Genomic DNA, 15,366 nt, shown 5'->3' on the forward strand with positions numbered 1-15,366 from the left:
GAATACACAGTCAGCCAGTAAGTTATGATTTTGTTGTACAACCCAAGCTCCTTCCTATTCCCGAAATTCGCAGGCCCCTACTCCATTTCTAACAAAGTAAACCCCTCCGTTTACAAAATAGCGTACCCTAATGGTAAGACTGGTTGGTTCCACATCAACCAACTCAAAGCCTACGGAGCCCAACGTAACCACGCCCACCATGTCACCTTGGCAATGGGAGATGACGACACCCCGCCCACTGATGCATCTGCCCCACCCCGATCCAACCACTTCCCCCTCATGATGATACCCTTCCCTTTACCCCGCCCATAAATGCAGACTTTGCACTTGAACTAGACTCGGATGATGACCTCCTGGATTTAACTAGTAACCCTGACGACTTGCTCGATCTCTCTGAAAACAGTGACCCCCTCCACCGTTCTAGACCCCCTACAGGACACCGATCAGCCGGACCTACTTAGAATCCATAGAACAGTACAGCACAGAACAGGCCCTTCGGCCCTCGATGTTGTGCCGAGCAATGATCACCCTACTTAAACCCACATAACCCGTAACCCAACAATCCCCCCATTAACCTTACACTACGGGCAATTTAGCATGGCCAATCCACCTAACCCGCACATCTTTGGACTGTGGGAGGAAACCGGAGCACCCGGAGGAAACCCACGCACACACGGGGAGGATGTGCAGACTCCACACAGACAGTGACCCAGCCGGGAATCGAACCTGGGACCCTGGAGCTGTGAAGCATTGATGCTAACCACCATGCTACCGTGAGGCCCCTACTTGAAACACATGATTGGCTTGACTCTCCCCTGAGTAACGACTTGTTTCAGTTCAGCCCCATGCCTGACTGGAGGCACCCACGACTTATCCGCCCTCCCCTCGCAGCATTACTTCCACTCCCCGGACCCCAGATCAGGACTAGCCTCCGACATGCCACAACCCCAATCCTCCACTATGGCACCGTGACCCTTCTCGCTGATTGGTATGACATGACGGATCCGACAATTCACAGACCCGCGCGGCAAACGTCCAGAGTAACGGTATGAACCTGCAGGTGCACATCTGACAGCCAGCAGGGGAAGATGATTCAGACAATGAGACTCTTTTGGGAAATGATTTAACGGAACAATTGATCTACGCAAATATCTGAGGTGTCCAGATGATGACAAGCGGACGCCAACTAAGAATCAAGGTGTCCAATTTCTGATGGAGCCTGCCCGCACTCGTATTCTTCTTCTTCTTCCTCACCTCTCTTTTTAACACATGGCCCGATACCACATCACACAAGAATGTGTTTCGGCAGTCAACACCACAATCTGTGAGCACAGCCTTGCTGTCTCCATAGAGAGAGATTTCACATGGATACAAACTCTTCCCATTCGTTATGGTCACCCAGGTAGGGAGACATGGCATTAATCCCTCCCTACCTAAGGACTCCAAAAACTGGTCCAGTAAAGCTTGGTTAGTGGAGGAACGGCATTTCCCCCACCCTACCCGGGTTCCCTACTGTTGGGGGACATTTCCTGATTCTGGACTATGAAATAAGTTATAGGTGGCTCTGTAATTCATTTTTGCTCCTATATTACTTTTGAATAGTTCTGCTGAGACAAAAGGATCTCATTGGCTTAGATGCCTGTGTAGAAGAGGCAATTTGTAGGAATAGATGGTGTATTCGCAATGCTTGTTAATATCGGAAAGGACACAAAATGGCTGTTTGCTAAGATAGCAATACTAAAGACACAAAATAGCTGAACGAGCCACATTCCAGAACAATAAGTTACAAACTGTGGAAACTATCTCATGAGAACTAGGCATGGGTATTTATGGGGTGTATTTCGATAGCCGCTGATAACAGCTTCACAGAACAAGGAGCATAATGTATTCTTAATAGCTCAAGGTCCCCGGCTGCAGGCAGGCCTTGAGTGACTTTTGCATGAAGTTAAGCTGGTGAGACAACACCCACTTTAACCATATATGTTTTTAACTGTGATGCTAAGAAAATTGATTGACACCATGCAATGAATTGTGACGCGAATATAGTTGCTTGACTGAATGTAAAGGAGAATGCATCTAATTCCGCCCCTTAAATTTGTACATTAACCCAATGCGGACCTTAGTTCAAGTGAGAAAGAGTATTGCGAGGCTGCAGAGCATCCAAATCTTTCTCCCAGATCTGATATAATAAACTGCTTCTTTACTCACTCAAAAAGGCCTATGTGTGAATATTTTCACCTGCAACGCCACCTATTCATCACCTGTAGCAGCCCATACGCATGCCATGTCACCCTCAAATTCGCTGGAATGGTTTTCTGCACGCTTCATTGCCTTGGGCAGGTCTTAATCTTCACTTCCAACCTGACTATATCCCCTCTGTTTCGTTGTGGGATCAAGAATGTGTTCCACAATTATGGATAAACCCCGATATAAGCATCCTATTTGGGTGTAATAATCAAAGGGCAATATACAAAAGGCCCAATGGGAACACATCTGCATTCTACATCAGCACAAAGGGGATTGGTGGGAACTTATGAATAAAGGGAGTCCTGAAATTGGGTGTTTAAGGAGAAGCTCAGGGAACACATTAGGAATCGGACAAAACTGCCCCGGGGCACCCACTAAAGGTAACCTAGTATTGCACAGAATTAGAGTAAGGCATTAGCCAGCCCCAAACACCACCACCCCACCAATCACCTCCAATCAGGACACCACCTAGCAACTGTTAGAGATCGAGACTGAAACCCCAACCTGATGGGAAATCTTTGCAAAATGGAACCCTCTTGCCTACATAGTCGAGACCCTCCTCCTGATTGCGGTAATATATATTGTCGTCCTCACATTCCAACTGGGTAAATGGAAGGCAAAAGCCTACCACCCACAGATATACACGATCCGAGCCCCCGTTTCCGGAATTCAATAAAAAGGTATCCTGAGAATGTACAACTTATAAACAAATGTAACAACTGCTGCTGAAATGAGTCATTTTTGCCCTTTTAGTTCTAACGATAAGTAGAATGAATAAGGTGCTGTTGCTTTGAATTTTGAGTTGTAAATAAAGTTATTTGATATGTGAGCAAACAGCATGAGAGTAGGTTAGCTTAGAGGTTAGTTATAAATGAACTGTTTGCATGAATGTATTTTAAAATTAGATAATAATTAGCACTGTATTTAATTTGAAGAACTGTGTATAATAGTAATGAATTCTGTGAAAAACTGTGCAATGAATTTCTAGGACAGATTAGAGTAGGACCTGAACTGACTGACAGGTGGCTGACCAAATAAGGTAGACATGGGTTCGAGTCTGTGATCCACCACGCTTCGCATTCAGGATCAAGAGGATGGATATGTGGCCATCTAAAATGGCCGCCCGCAAAGGATAAAGGGATTATGGTCAAGTACCGGTACACAGACAGTACACAGCCTCTGTGTATTGAGAAAAGGGAAAACCAGACTGAATTGAAACTTGCACCTGTTAAAAGTCAATCACCGATTTCCCGAGATACCCGCCCCTAATTGGCCAGTATCGATCAGAGTGATCGAGACCCTATTGATCCATTGGATCCTGAGTTAACCCTGCCCAAAAGGGCGCAAGAGAGGAGAAGGATAAGAGGACCTGCGCACTAGGGATCGATCTCTTTTGGGATCAGCCTGTGCCACACCAACTGCAGCATAACGACCAGCCAAGTTCAAGACCGCGATCACTACCTGAGAGAGACGAACCGCAGCCGAGACGAACTTGACGATTTCCAGCTGACACACATAGGGAGTCAGATAAAGGCCTTATCTACCTGCACAGAGCCGGTCATCCAGAAGTTAAGGAACAGACATCTTAGGCGTAGTTTAATGCGTAGCCGCATGTATCACTGCACAGAGAGATAAGTCTTGTGTTTAATAATAATCTGTCTTTTGAACTAACACACTGGTTGTGTGGTCATTTGGTCAATACAAGAAACATACTCGCTGCTTGTGGTTTATTAATAAAGGTGGCAACACCCTGCCCAAACCCAAACCATCCCAGGGCCTCCCACAGATAATTCCATTCGACCCGGTCAAAGGCCTTCTCCCCATCCATAGAGACCACCACTTCCGCCTCCCCCCCTCGAAGGGCATCATGATTACATTCAAGAGCCTTATAGCATTTGCCATCAGCTGCCTGCTATCACCCTATTTCCCTATCACCCCAGAACACAGTCCTCTATCCTCGAGGCCAGAATTTTGACCAGCAATTTGGCATCGACATTCAGTGGGGAGATTGGCCTGTATGATCCACATTGCTCTGGGTCCTTCTCCCACTTCAGGATCAATGAGATCGAAGCCTGTGACATTGTTGGTGGAAGAACACCCCGCTCCCTTGCCTCATTAAATGTCCTCACCAGCAGCGGGCCCACCATCCCAGAAAACCACTTGAAAATTCCACTGGGTAGCCGTCTGGTCCCGGGGCCTTCCCCGACTGCATGGCCTCCAATCCCTCTATTCCATCTACAATCCCGATCGGGGATCCCAACCTCTCCACCAACCCTTCCTCCACCTTTGCAAACTTCAACCCTTCAAAAACTGCCTCATCCCCTCCACCCCAGCTGGGGGCTCCGACTCATACAGCCGAGGATACAGAGATAGGGAGGGGAGTTGCAGCTCGAGGAGGTTACAGAGATAGGGAGGGGCAAAGGCTGGAGGAGATTACAGATATAGGGAGGGGTGTAGAGCCTGGAGGAGGTTACTGAGATAGGAAGGTGTAGGGGCTGGAGGAGGTTATATGTCTGGAAATTCCTGGAACTTGGGGCTGGAAGAGCTTACACAGATATGGAGGTTTGTCGGCACTGACAAAGATTACAGAGATAGTGAGGATCGTAGAGACAGGGAGGGTTGTAGGAACCCGAGGTTTCAGGTACTGAGATAGGAAGGTGTATGGGGCTGAAGGAGTTTACAGAGATAGGGAGGGGTGTCGGGGCTGGAGGTAGTTTCAAAGATAGAGGGGGGTCTAGGGGTTGGAGGAGTTACAGAGATAAGGATAGATGTCGGGATTGGAGGAAGTTAGAGACGTAGTGAGGATCATAAGGGCTGAAGGAGGGTACAGAGATAGGGGGCGGGATTCTCTGGTCACCGACTTCAAAATTGTGTTCAGCGATCAGCCAGAGAAACTCCCTTTGCGCTGAAATCGGGAGTGGCTCCGCTTTTGCGATGCTCTTCCCCCTCCCAAATGGCGTACTCTGCGAGTACACCGCACGCTGTTGGGATGGCGTCAGGACGTCACCAGAGGCCTCCACCGATGCTCCACCCCCAATGGACTGCGTTCCCGATGCCGTGGGTCACTCATGCCGTTTGTTTTCGGGAACCCGTGTAGCGGCTGCGGACTGAATCCAGTGCCGCCACAGTCGGAGGAGAGCCGATCTGCATGCAGGGGGGGCTTTGGTGGGGGCACTGATGGGCAGTGGTCCGGAGCTGGCAACCCTGGTCAAAGTGGGGCACAATTTGGCACGCCGGGTCCGTGTGCGACGGGCGCCATGTTGCACGGCGGCCGCTGCACGCCATTGCCATACGCATGCGCGGCCAAGGACCTGCCAATTCTCTGGCCGTAACCGCAGCTAGACCCGATGGCTTTACGCTGTGCGCCTGCTAACCCCCCCCACCTGACAGAGGATCGATGCAGGTTTTGCACCGTTTTTACGGGCGTAAAACGCCACTGTACCCACGCCGGCGTCAGCACTTAGTCTCAAAATCGGAGAATCCTGCCCAGGGAGTGTTGTAGGTGTCGTAGGAGGTTACAGAGATAGGGAGGATCATTGGCATTGGAAAAGGTAAAATACATATGGAGGTTTGTTGGGGCTGGAGAAGGTTGCAGATATTGGGAGGGGTGTAGGTACTGGAGGTGGTTACAGAGATGGGGAGGGGTATAGGGTCTGGAGGAGGTTGCAGATATAGGGAGGGGGGTAGGTACTGGAGGAGGTTACAGAGATGAGGAAGATCGTAGGCGCTGGGAGAGGTAAAAGACATAGGGAGGTTTGTTGGGGCTGGAAGAGGTTGCAGAAATAGGGAGGGGTGTAGGTACTGTAGGAGGTTACAGAGATAGGGACAGTTGTCGGAGCTTCAAGAGCTTACCCAGATATGGAGGGTTTAAGGTGCTGGCGGAGATTACAGAGATAGTGAGGATCGTAGGGGCTGGACGTGGTTACAGAGGTGGGGAGGGTTATAGGGACCTGATGAGTTTCAGTTACAGGGATGGGAGTAGGGGCTGGAGGAGATTACAGAGATAGTGAGAGGAGTAGAGGCTGGAGGAGGTGACAGAGATAGGGATGGGTATTGCAACTGGAGGAGGGTACAGAGATAGGCAGGTGTAAAGAGCTGGAGGAGGTTACAGAAATAGTGAGGGTTTTTTTGGCTGGAGGTGGTCACGGAGATAGGGAGGGGTGTAGGTGCTGGAAGAGGTTACAGAGATATGGAGGGGAGTAGAGGCTGGAGGAGATTACAGAGATAGGGTGGGGTGAAGGGACTGGGGGTTACAGAGATGAGGAGAGGTGTAGGGGATGGAGCAGTTAAAGATGTAGAAAGAGGCTGGTGGAGGTTACAGAGATAGGGATCGCTATCGGAGCTAAAGGAAGTTACAGAGATAAGGAGTGGCATAGGGGATGGAGCAGGTTACAGAGATGGGGATGGCTGTAGAGGCCGGAGGAGGTTACAGAGATAGGGATCGTTATAGGGGCTGGAGGAAGTTACAGAGATAGGGAAAGGTTTAGGCAATGGAGGAGGTAACAGAGTAAGCGAGGGGTATGTAATGTTCATATCGGCAAGACTGATTTCTATTACAAGAACACTTGTAGCTAAAGTTATAAACGATTTATTAACAATAACTGTGGATCAAATATATACAAAACAGCAAATGAATAACAGTATTAACTTGCACAAGCAACCTCTCTCTTCCAGCTTCCTCATCAGTCTGAGGTCACCTGACTAACATTCACTTATGCTAATGAGACTCCTTGTGGTCAGTTGGTGAAGTACAACACAACCATGATATCACAGCAGGGTGTAATTGCTAAGGAGGTTACAGACATAGACAGGGGCGTAAGGGCGGGAGGAGATGACAGAGATAGCGAGCGTCATTGGGGCTGGCAAAGGTTACAGAGATAGTGAGGATCATGGGGACTGGAGGAGGTTGCCGGGAAAGGGAGGACTGTCGGGGCTGGAGGAGGTTACAGAGAGAGCGAGAGGTGTTGGGGCTAGAGAAGGTTACAGAGGTAGGAAGGGCTTTCAGGGATGAACAAGATTACAGAGATGGGGGGGCTGTAGGGGCTGGAGGAGGTTTCAAAAATAGTGAGGATCATAATGGTTGGAGGAAGTTACAGGGACTGGGAGGGTTATGGTGGCTGGAGGAGATAACACAGGGAGGGGTGTAGGGGCTGGAGAAAGGTACAGAGATAGGGAGGGGTGTAGGGGCTGGAGGAGATTTCAGATGTGGAGAGGGGTGTAGGGGCTGGAGGAGGTTTCAGAGATAGGGAGCATCTTAGGGGATGGTGAAAGTTACAGAGATAGTGAGAATCATAGTGGCTCTATGAGGTTACAGAGATAGGGAGTGGTGTGGAGGCTGGAGAGATTGACAGAGATAGGAGGATCGTAGGGACTGCAGGAGGTCGGCGAGATAGAGAGAGTTTTGGGGGCTGAAGGAGGTTTCAGAGATAGGGAGGGGCATGGGGGTTGGAGGAGGTTTCAGAGATAGGGAGGGGTATGGGGGCTGGAGGAGGTTTCAGAGACAGGGAGGGGTTTAGGGGCTGGAGGACGTTTCAGAGATAGTGAGGGCTATCGGGGCTGGAGGAGGTTACAGAGATAGGAACTGGTGTAGGGGCTGGAGGAGATTAGAAAGATAGGGTGGGGTGTAAGGGCTGGAGGAGGTTTCAGAGATAGGTAGGCGTATAGCGGTTGGAGGAGGTTTTAGAGATAGGGAGGGGCCTCGGAGCTGGAGAAGGTTTCAGAGATTGGGAGGGGTGTAGGTGTTGGAGGAGGTTACAGAGGTAGTGAGAATCGTAGTGGCTGTATGGGGTTACAGAGATATGGAGGGGTATAGGAGCTGGAGGAGGTTACATAGATAGGGAGGGGTATAGGGGTTGGAGGAGGTTTCAGAGATATGGAGGGGTATAGGAGCTGGAGGAGGTTACAGAGATAGGGAGGGGTATAGGGGCTGGAGGAGGTTACAGAGATAGGGAGGGGTATAGGGGTTGGAGGAGGTTACAGAGATAGGGAGGGGTGTAGGGGCTGGAGGAGGTTACAGAGATAGGGAGGGGTATAGGGGCTGGAGGAGGTTACAGAGATAGGGAGGGGTATAGGGGCTGGAGGAGGTTACAGAGATAGGGAGGGGTATAGGGGCTGGAGGAGGTTTCGGAGATGGGGAGGGGTCTAGGGCCTAGAGGATGTTACAGAGGTAGGGAGGGGTGTCAGGGCTCGAGGAGGTTACAGAGATAAGCAGGTGTGAAGGGGTTGGCGGTGTTTATAGATATATGGAGGGGTGTAGGTGCTGCCAGACCACAGAGATAGGGAGGAGAGTAGGGCCTGAGGAGGTAACAGGGATAGTGAGAAGTATAGGAGCTGGAGGAGTTTGTAAATATATGGAGGGGTGTTAGTGTTGACGGAGGCTGCAACGATAGGGAAGGTAATAGGGGCTGGAGGAGATTACATAGATAGTGAAGGGTATAGGGCTGGAGGAGGTTACAGAGATAGGGGCATGAGGAGGTATCAGAGATATGGAGGGGTATAATAATAATCGCTTATTGTTGCGAGTAGGCTTCAATGAAGTTACTGCGAAAAGCCCCTAGCCACATTCCGACGCCTGTGCAGGGAGGCTGGTACGGGAATTGAACTAGTGCTGCTGGCATTGTTCTGTATTACAAGCCAGCGATTTAGCCCACTGTGCTAAACCAGCCCCTAGGAGTTGGAGGAGGTTTCGGAATAGTGAGGGGCCTTGGGGTTGGAGAGGGTTTCAGAGATAGGGAGGGGTATTGGGGTTGGAGGAGTTTGCAGAAATATGGAGCATTTTAGAGGATTGTGGTAGTATGGCTAGAGAGATCATATTACCAAAGAACCAAGCTGCCATTGATACAGCAGCCTCGCTGCCCATTGGTCTAGGCAAGTCATGTGCCTCTCTGCCAATTGGGTGTGGCTGGTCATGTGACTCCCCGCCGATTGGCTGAGAGGTTGGTAGCTCCGCCTACAAGGCAGGGTATAAGACCTCGTACTGGCTGGCAGTCGGCCTTTCTCTGTACGACCACTACCTGACTCACCTCTAGCGTATTAAAGCCTGTTGTTTGGAACTTCACTACGACTCGAGTCCAATTGATGGTGCATCAATTTAATACGCTAGACTTTGAAAATGGAACTACGGATTAAGCCAGAATGCCTCCGGATCAGCCCGCATGCTGCAAACGCGTCAGCAACCTTTAAACATTGGCTGGCGTGCTTCAACAGCTATCTCACTACTACAGAAAGTCGACCAATAAAGGAGCAGAAACTCCACATCTTCCACTCGTGCGTGGGCACCGCCGTTTACTCGATGATAGAGGACGATCTGGACTATGATGTTGCCATGGAAGGACACTTCATCAGGCCAGTAAACCAAGTCTGCGCATGGCACCTCCTGGCAACAAGGCAACAATTCCCCGGTGAGTCCCTCGATGAATTCTATCGGGCCCTCATTGTCCTAGGGAGAAACTGCGCCTGCCCGGAAGGTCACTGCTGCGGAGCACACCGAACTCTTGATTAGGGATGCCTTTGTGGAGGACATGCAGTCACCCCAAATATGGCAGAGACTGTTAGAGAAGGACGCTCTCAGCCTCACTGAGGCATGGACCCTTACATCCTCTTTAGAGGTCGCTGACCGCAACACGCATGCGTATACCCCCGGCCGCGCGGCAGCCCCTTGGGCAGCGTGGCACAGCCCCCTCATCAGCGCCGACTCGGACCCCGAGACCTGCGCTGCCTCCACCCCAGGAGGGTGCCCAGACAAGCCCACGGACCCCCGCTGCTATTTCTGCGGGCAGGCGAAGCACCCCCGCCCGCGCTGCCTGGCCCGCACCGCAGTCTGCAAGAGCTGCGGTAAAAAGGGCCATTTCGCGGCCGTCTGCCTCGCCAAGTCGGTCGCTGCCATTCCAGACAGCGACCGAGGGGCCCCCCTGCACTCCTTGTGGGCCCCGTGCGGCCTGAGGGCCTCGCTGCCTCCACCCCCCACTGCCACGAGTGATCCACGGCTGCCGTCATTTTGGGCCCCCGAATCCACCTGCGAGCACCGCCATTTTGGGCCCCTGACTCCACCTGCGAGCCCCGGGCACCGCCATTTTGGGCCCCTGACTCCACATGTGACCCCAGGGCGCCGCCATCTTGGATCGGCACGGACGACCCCACAAGCGATTACTCCGTCCTGGATGACGACTCCGTGTTCCTGCCACGACTCGCCTCGGTGGCACTGGAACAGACACGGCCCCGCACGCTTTCCATGGCGACCACACAGATCCACCTCAACGGTCGTGAAACAAGCTGCCTACTGGACACCGGGAGCACAGAGAGTTTCGTCCACCCTGACACGGTAAGACGCTGCGCGCTCCCCATTCACCCCGTAAAGCACAAACTCGCTCTGGCATCTGGTTCGCACTCCGTCCAAATCACCGGGTGCTGCGTAGCGGACCTCACGGTCCAGGGGAGGGTTTTTAAAAATTATAAATTCCTCATCCTCCCACGCCTCTGTGCACCGGCACTTCTTGGACTGGATTTTCAGTGCAACCTGCAGAACCTAACTTTTAAATTCGGCGGCTCTATTCCCCCCCTTACTGTCTGCAGCCTCGCGTCCCTCAAGGTCGATCCCCCGTCCTTGTTTGCGAACCTCACCCCGGATTGCAAACCCGTTGCCACCAGGAGCAGACGGTACAGTGCCCAGGACCGGACCTTCATCAGGTCCAAAGTCCAAAGCTCCTGAAGGAAGGGGTCATAGCGGCTAGCAACAGTCCCTGGCGAGCACAAGTGCTGGTGGTTAAGACTGGGGAGAAAAACCCTATGGTCATTGATTACAGTCAGACCATCAACAGGTTTACGCAACTGGACGCGTATCCTCTTCCCCTGGTTAACAGCTCCCCATCCGCACGAGTGACCGAAAGTACACTGCGTTCGAAGCGGATGGGCGACTCTACCACTTTTTAAGGGTTCCCTTTGATGTCACAAATGGGGTCTCTGTCTTCCAGAGGGAGATGGACCGAATGGTTGACCAATACGATTTACGAGCCACCTTCCCGTATCTCGACAATGTCACCATCTGCGGCCATGACCAGCAGGACCACGACACCAACCTCCGTAAATTCCTCCGCACTGCAAAACTCCTTAACCTCACGTATAATAAGGATAAGTGCGTGTTTAGCACCGACCGTCTAGCCATCCTCGGCTATGTAGTGCATAACGGAGTTATAGGCCCCGACCCCGAACGCATGCACCCCCTAATGGAACTCCTTCTCCCCAACTCACTCAAAGCCCTCAAACGCTGTCTGGGCTTCTTTTCTAATTATGCCCAGTGGGTCCCTAACTACGCCGAAAAAGCCCGCCCCCTCATCCAATCCACCACGTTCCCCCTGTCGATGGAGGCCCGCCAGGCCTTTAGCCGCATCAAAACTGACATTGCGAAGGCCACGATGCGTGATGTCGACGAGTCCCTCCCCTTCTAAGTCGAGAGCGACACGTCTGATGTAGCTCTGGCGGTCACCCTCAACCAAGCGGGCAGACTCATGGCCTTTTTCTCCCGGACCCGCCACGCTTCCGAAATCCGCCATTCCTCGGTGGAAAAGGAGGCACAGGCCATTATTGAAGCTGTGCGACATTGGAGGCACTATCCGGCCGGCAGGAGGTTTCCCCTCCTCACAGACCAACGGTCAGTAGCCTTCATGTTCGATAATGCACAGAGGGGCAACATCAAGAACAACAAGATCTTGCGGTGGCGGATCGAGTTGTCCACGTACAACTACGATATCTTGTATCGTCCTGGGAAGCTCAACGAGCCTCCTGATGCCCTGTCCCGCGGTACCTGCGCCAACGCACAGGTGGACCGCCTCCGCTCCCTCCACGCAGACCTCTGCCATCCAGGGGTCACCCGTTTTTTTCATTTTATCAAGACCTGCAACCTGCCCTACTCCATCGAGGAGGTCAGGACTGTAACCAGGGAATGCTACATTTGCGCGGAGTGCAAGCCGCACTTCTACCGCCCCGAGCAGGCACATCTGATAAAGGCTTCTCGCCCTTTCGAACGTCTTAGTATGGACTTCAAGGGTCCCCTCCCCTCCAACAACCGCAACACATACTTCTTAAATGTGATTGACAAGTACTCCCGCTTCCCGTTCGCCATCCCCTGCCCCGACATGACCACTTCAACTATCATCAAGGCCCTCCACTCCATTTTCTCCCTGTTCGGTTACCCCGCGTACATCCACGGCGACCGGGGATCCTCCTTTATGAGTGACGAACTGCGTCAATTCCTGCTCAGCAGGGGCATCGCCTCTCGCAGGACAACCAGTTATAACCCCCGGGGTAACGGTCAGGTCGAGAGGGAGGACGGTACGGTCTGGAAGACCGTCCTGCTGGCCCTACGGTCCAGGTGTCTTCCAGTCTCCCATTGGCAAGAGGTCCTCCCACACGCCCTCCACTCCATTACGTCTCTCCTCTGTACTGCCACGAATCAAACACCTCATGAATGTCTTCTTGTTTTCCCCAGGAAGTCTTCCTCTAGGACCCCACTCCCGACCTGGCTGGCCACCCCCGAGCCCATCCTGCTCCGGAAGCATGTGTGAGTTCACAAGTCTGACTCGGTTGAAAGAGTCCAGTTACTCAACGCGAATCCGCAGTACGCGTACGTGGAGTATCCCGACGGACGACAGAACACGGTCTCCCTTCGGGATCTGGCACCCGCCGGAGTGCGGCCACACCCCCCGACACCAACACCCCCCCCCCAGTCCCGACCGCCCCCGGCGCCCCCAGTGCCCCTGCAACCCAGCGCACAGGAGCCCCTCCCCCCGGCCCGCCTACCACCAACTCCGATCAGGGGTACGGACACAGGACCGCGACCACTGCTCCCGGAGTCATGGACGACCACTGCTCCCGGAGTCACGCTCCAATGTCACCGGCGCCGCTGCGCAGGTCAGGCAGGACACGGAAGGCACCCGTCCGGCTGATTGAGTCAATTTGATGGACCTTATGGACTTTTTTCACGTTCTGCATATGTTCCTTGCCTGTGTTTTTTTTGTTTTGTTCTCATTATTATTATGATGGTTATTGTTGTTTTCCCTTGTACACTGTATATAGCATTATTTTCTTACACATTCGCCGCGCGCCAGTGGGCAGCCATAGTTACCTCGGTACTACCCGAGAAAGTCTCTAGTCATACTACCAGTTTTACAGGCCCCCCCTTCTCTACCACCACTCCTTCCCACCCCCCCCCCCCGCTTCTTTCTCAACAAAGGGTGAATGTGGTAGTTGTGGTGAATCACAGTCCATCTAATTCACACTGTTATTATATTTGATGTACTGTGTCTATGTAAGCTCCGTATACGAGCAGTTGCGTGGCTCTGCCCATAGGGGGAGATGAGGAGTTTGTACTGGGCTCCACCCTTGGCTCCTCCCACTAACCGGAAGTATAAAGCTTGGCAGTCGTGAGCCTGCCTGCCAGTTCATCTCGTCGCAGGCCGGCTCTGTTGTAAGACTATTAAATTGATGTAACCACTGTTCACTTCCAACCACGTGTCCTGTGAATTGATGGTCACATCAGTAGTATGGCTAGAGAGATCATATTACTAAAGAACCAAGCTGCCATTGAGTCGCGCCCCCCTGGCGATTCCCGACCCGGCGTGGGATCGGAGAATCCCGACCCGGGGATGGTGTGGTGACTGGATGGACTTACAGAGATAGGGAGGGGAGTAGGGACTAGAGGGGGTTGCAGAGATAGGTAGGTGTATAGGTGCTGGATGAGGTTACAGAGATAGGGCTGGGTGTAGGGGCTGGAGGCGGCTACAGAGATCAGGAGTGTTGTAGAGGCTAGAGGTAGTTTCAGAGATAGGGCGGTGTCTGGGGGGCGAGAGGATGTTACAGTGATAGGGAGGAGTGTGGGGGCTGGATATGCTTACAGGGATGGGGAGTGTTGTCAGGGTTGGAGGATGTTACAGAGTTAGGGAGGATATAGGGACTGGAGGAGGTTTCAGATAGAGGGGCTGTAGGTGTTTACAAAGATAGGGGGGTGTAGGTACTGGAGGAGGTTATGGAGATAGGGAGGGATATAGCGGCTGGAGGATGTTACAGAGTTTGGGAGGATTGTAGGGACTAGGTGAGGTTTCAGATAGAGGGTGGAGTCGAGGATCTGTCAGTGTTTACAGAGATAGGGAGGTTGTAAGTGCTGGAGGAGGATTCAGAGATAGGTAGAGGTGTAGGTGCTGGAGGAGGATTCAGAGATAGGGAGTGGTGTAGGTGCTGGAGGTGGATTCAGAGATAGGGAGGGGTCTAGGTGCTTGAGGAGGATTCAGAGATAGCAGGAGAAGCATACGGAGATGAGGAGTAGTGTAGGGGCTGTAGGAGGTTCCAGAAATATGGAGTAGTATACAGATGTGGGTGTGGTGAATCACAGTCCGTGTTATTCACACTTATTATATATGATGTACTGTGTCTATGTAAGTTCGGTATACGAGCAGTTGTGCGGCTCTGCCCATAGGGGGAGATGAGGAGTTTGTAGTGGGCTCCACCCTTGGCTCCTCCCATGGCTCCGCCCATGGCTCCTCCTACTAACCTGAAGTATAAAGCTTGGCAGTCGTGAGCCTGCCTACCAGTTCATCTTGTCGCAGGCAGGCTCTGTTGCAAGACTATTAAAACCACTGTTCACTTCCAACCACGTGTCGTGTGAATTGATGGTCTCATCAGTAGGGTCGCTGTACGAGTTGGTTTAAGTTATTCAGATATGGAAGGTTGTAGATGCTGGTCGCGGTTACAGAGATAGTGTGTATTGTAGGGGCAGGAGGAGGTTACATACATAGGGAGGGGGTTAGAGTCTGGAGGAGGTGACAGAAAAAGGGAGAGTTGTAGGGCATGGTGGTGGTTACAGAGATGGGGAAGGATGTTGGGGCTGGAGGAAGTTAAATAGATATAAAGGTTTGTAGGGTCTGGAGGAGGTTCTAGAGATAGGGGGGTTTGTAGGGGCTGGTGGAGGTTATAGAGATAGGGAGGTTTGTGGGGGTTGGAAGAGGTTATAGAGAGAGGGTGATTTGAATGGGCTAGTGGAGGTTATAGTGATAGGGAGGTTTGTATGGGCTGGTGGAGGTTATAGTGATAGGGAGGTTTGTATGGGCTGGTGGAGGTTATAGTGATGGG

The sequence above is a fragment of the Scyliorhinus canicula genome, chromosome 16 (assembly GCF_902713615.1).
Source record: "Scyliorhinus canicula chromosome 16, sScyCan1.1, whole genome shotgun sequence".
Taxonomy (NCBI): Eukaryota; Metazoa; Chordata; class Chondrichthyes; order Carcharhiniformes; family Scyliorhinidae; genus Scyliorhinus; species Scyliorhinus canicula.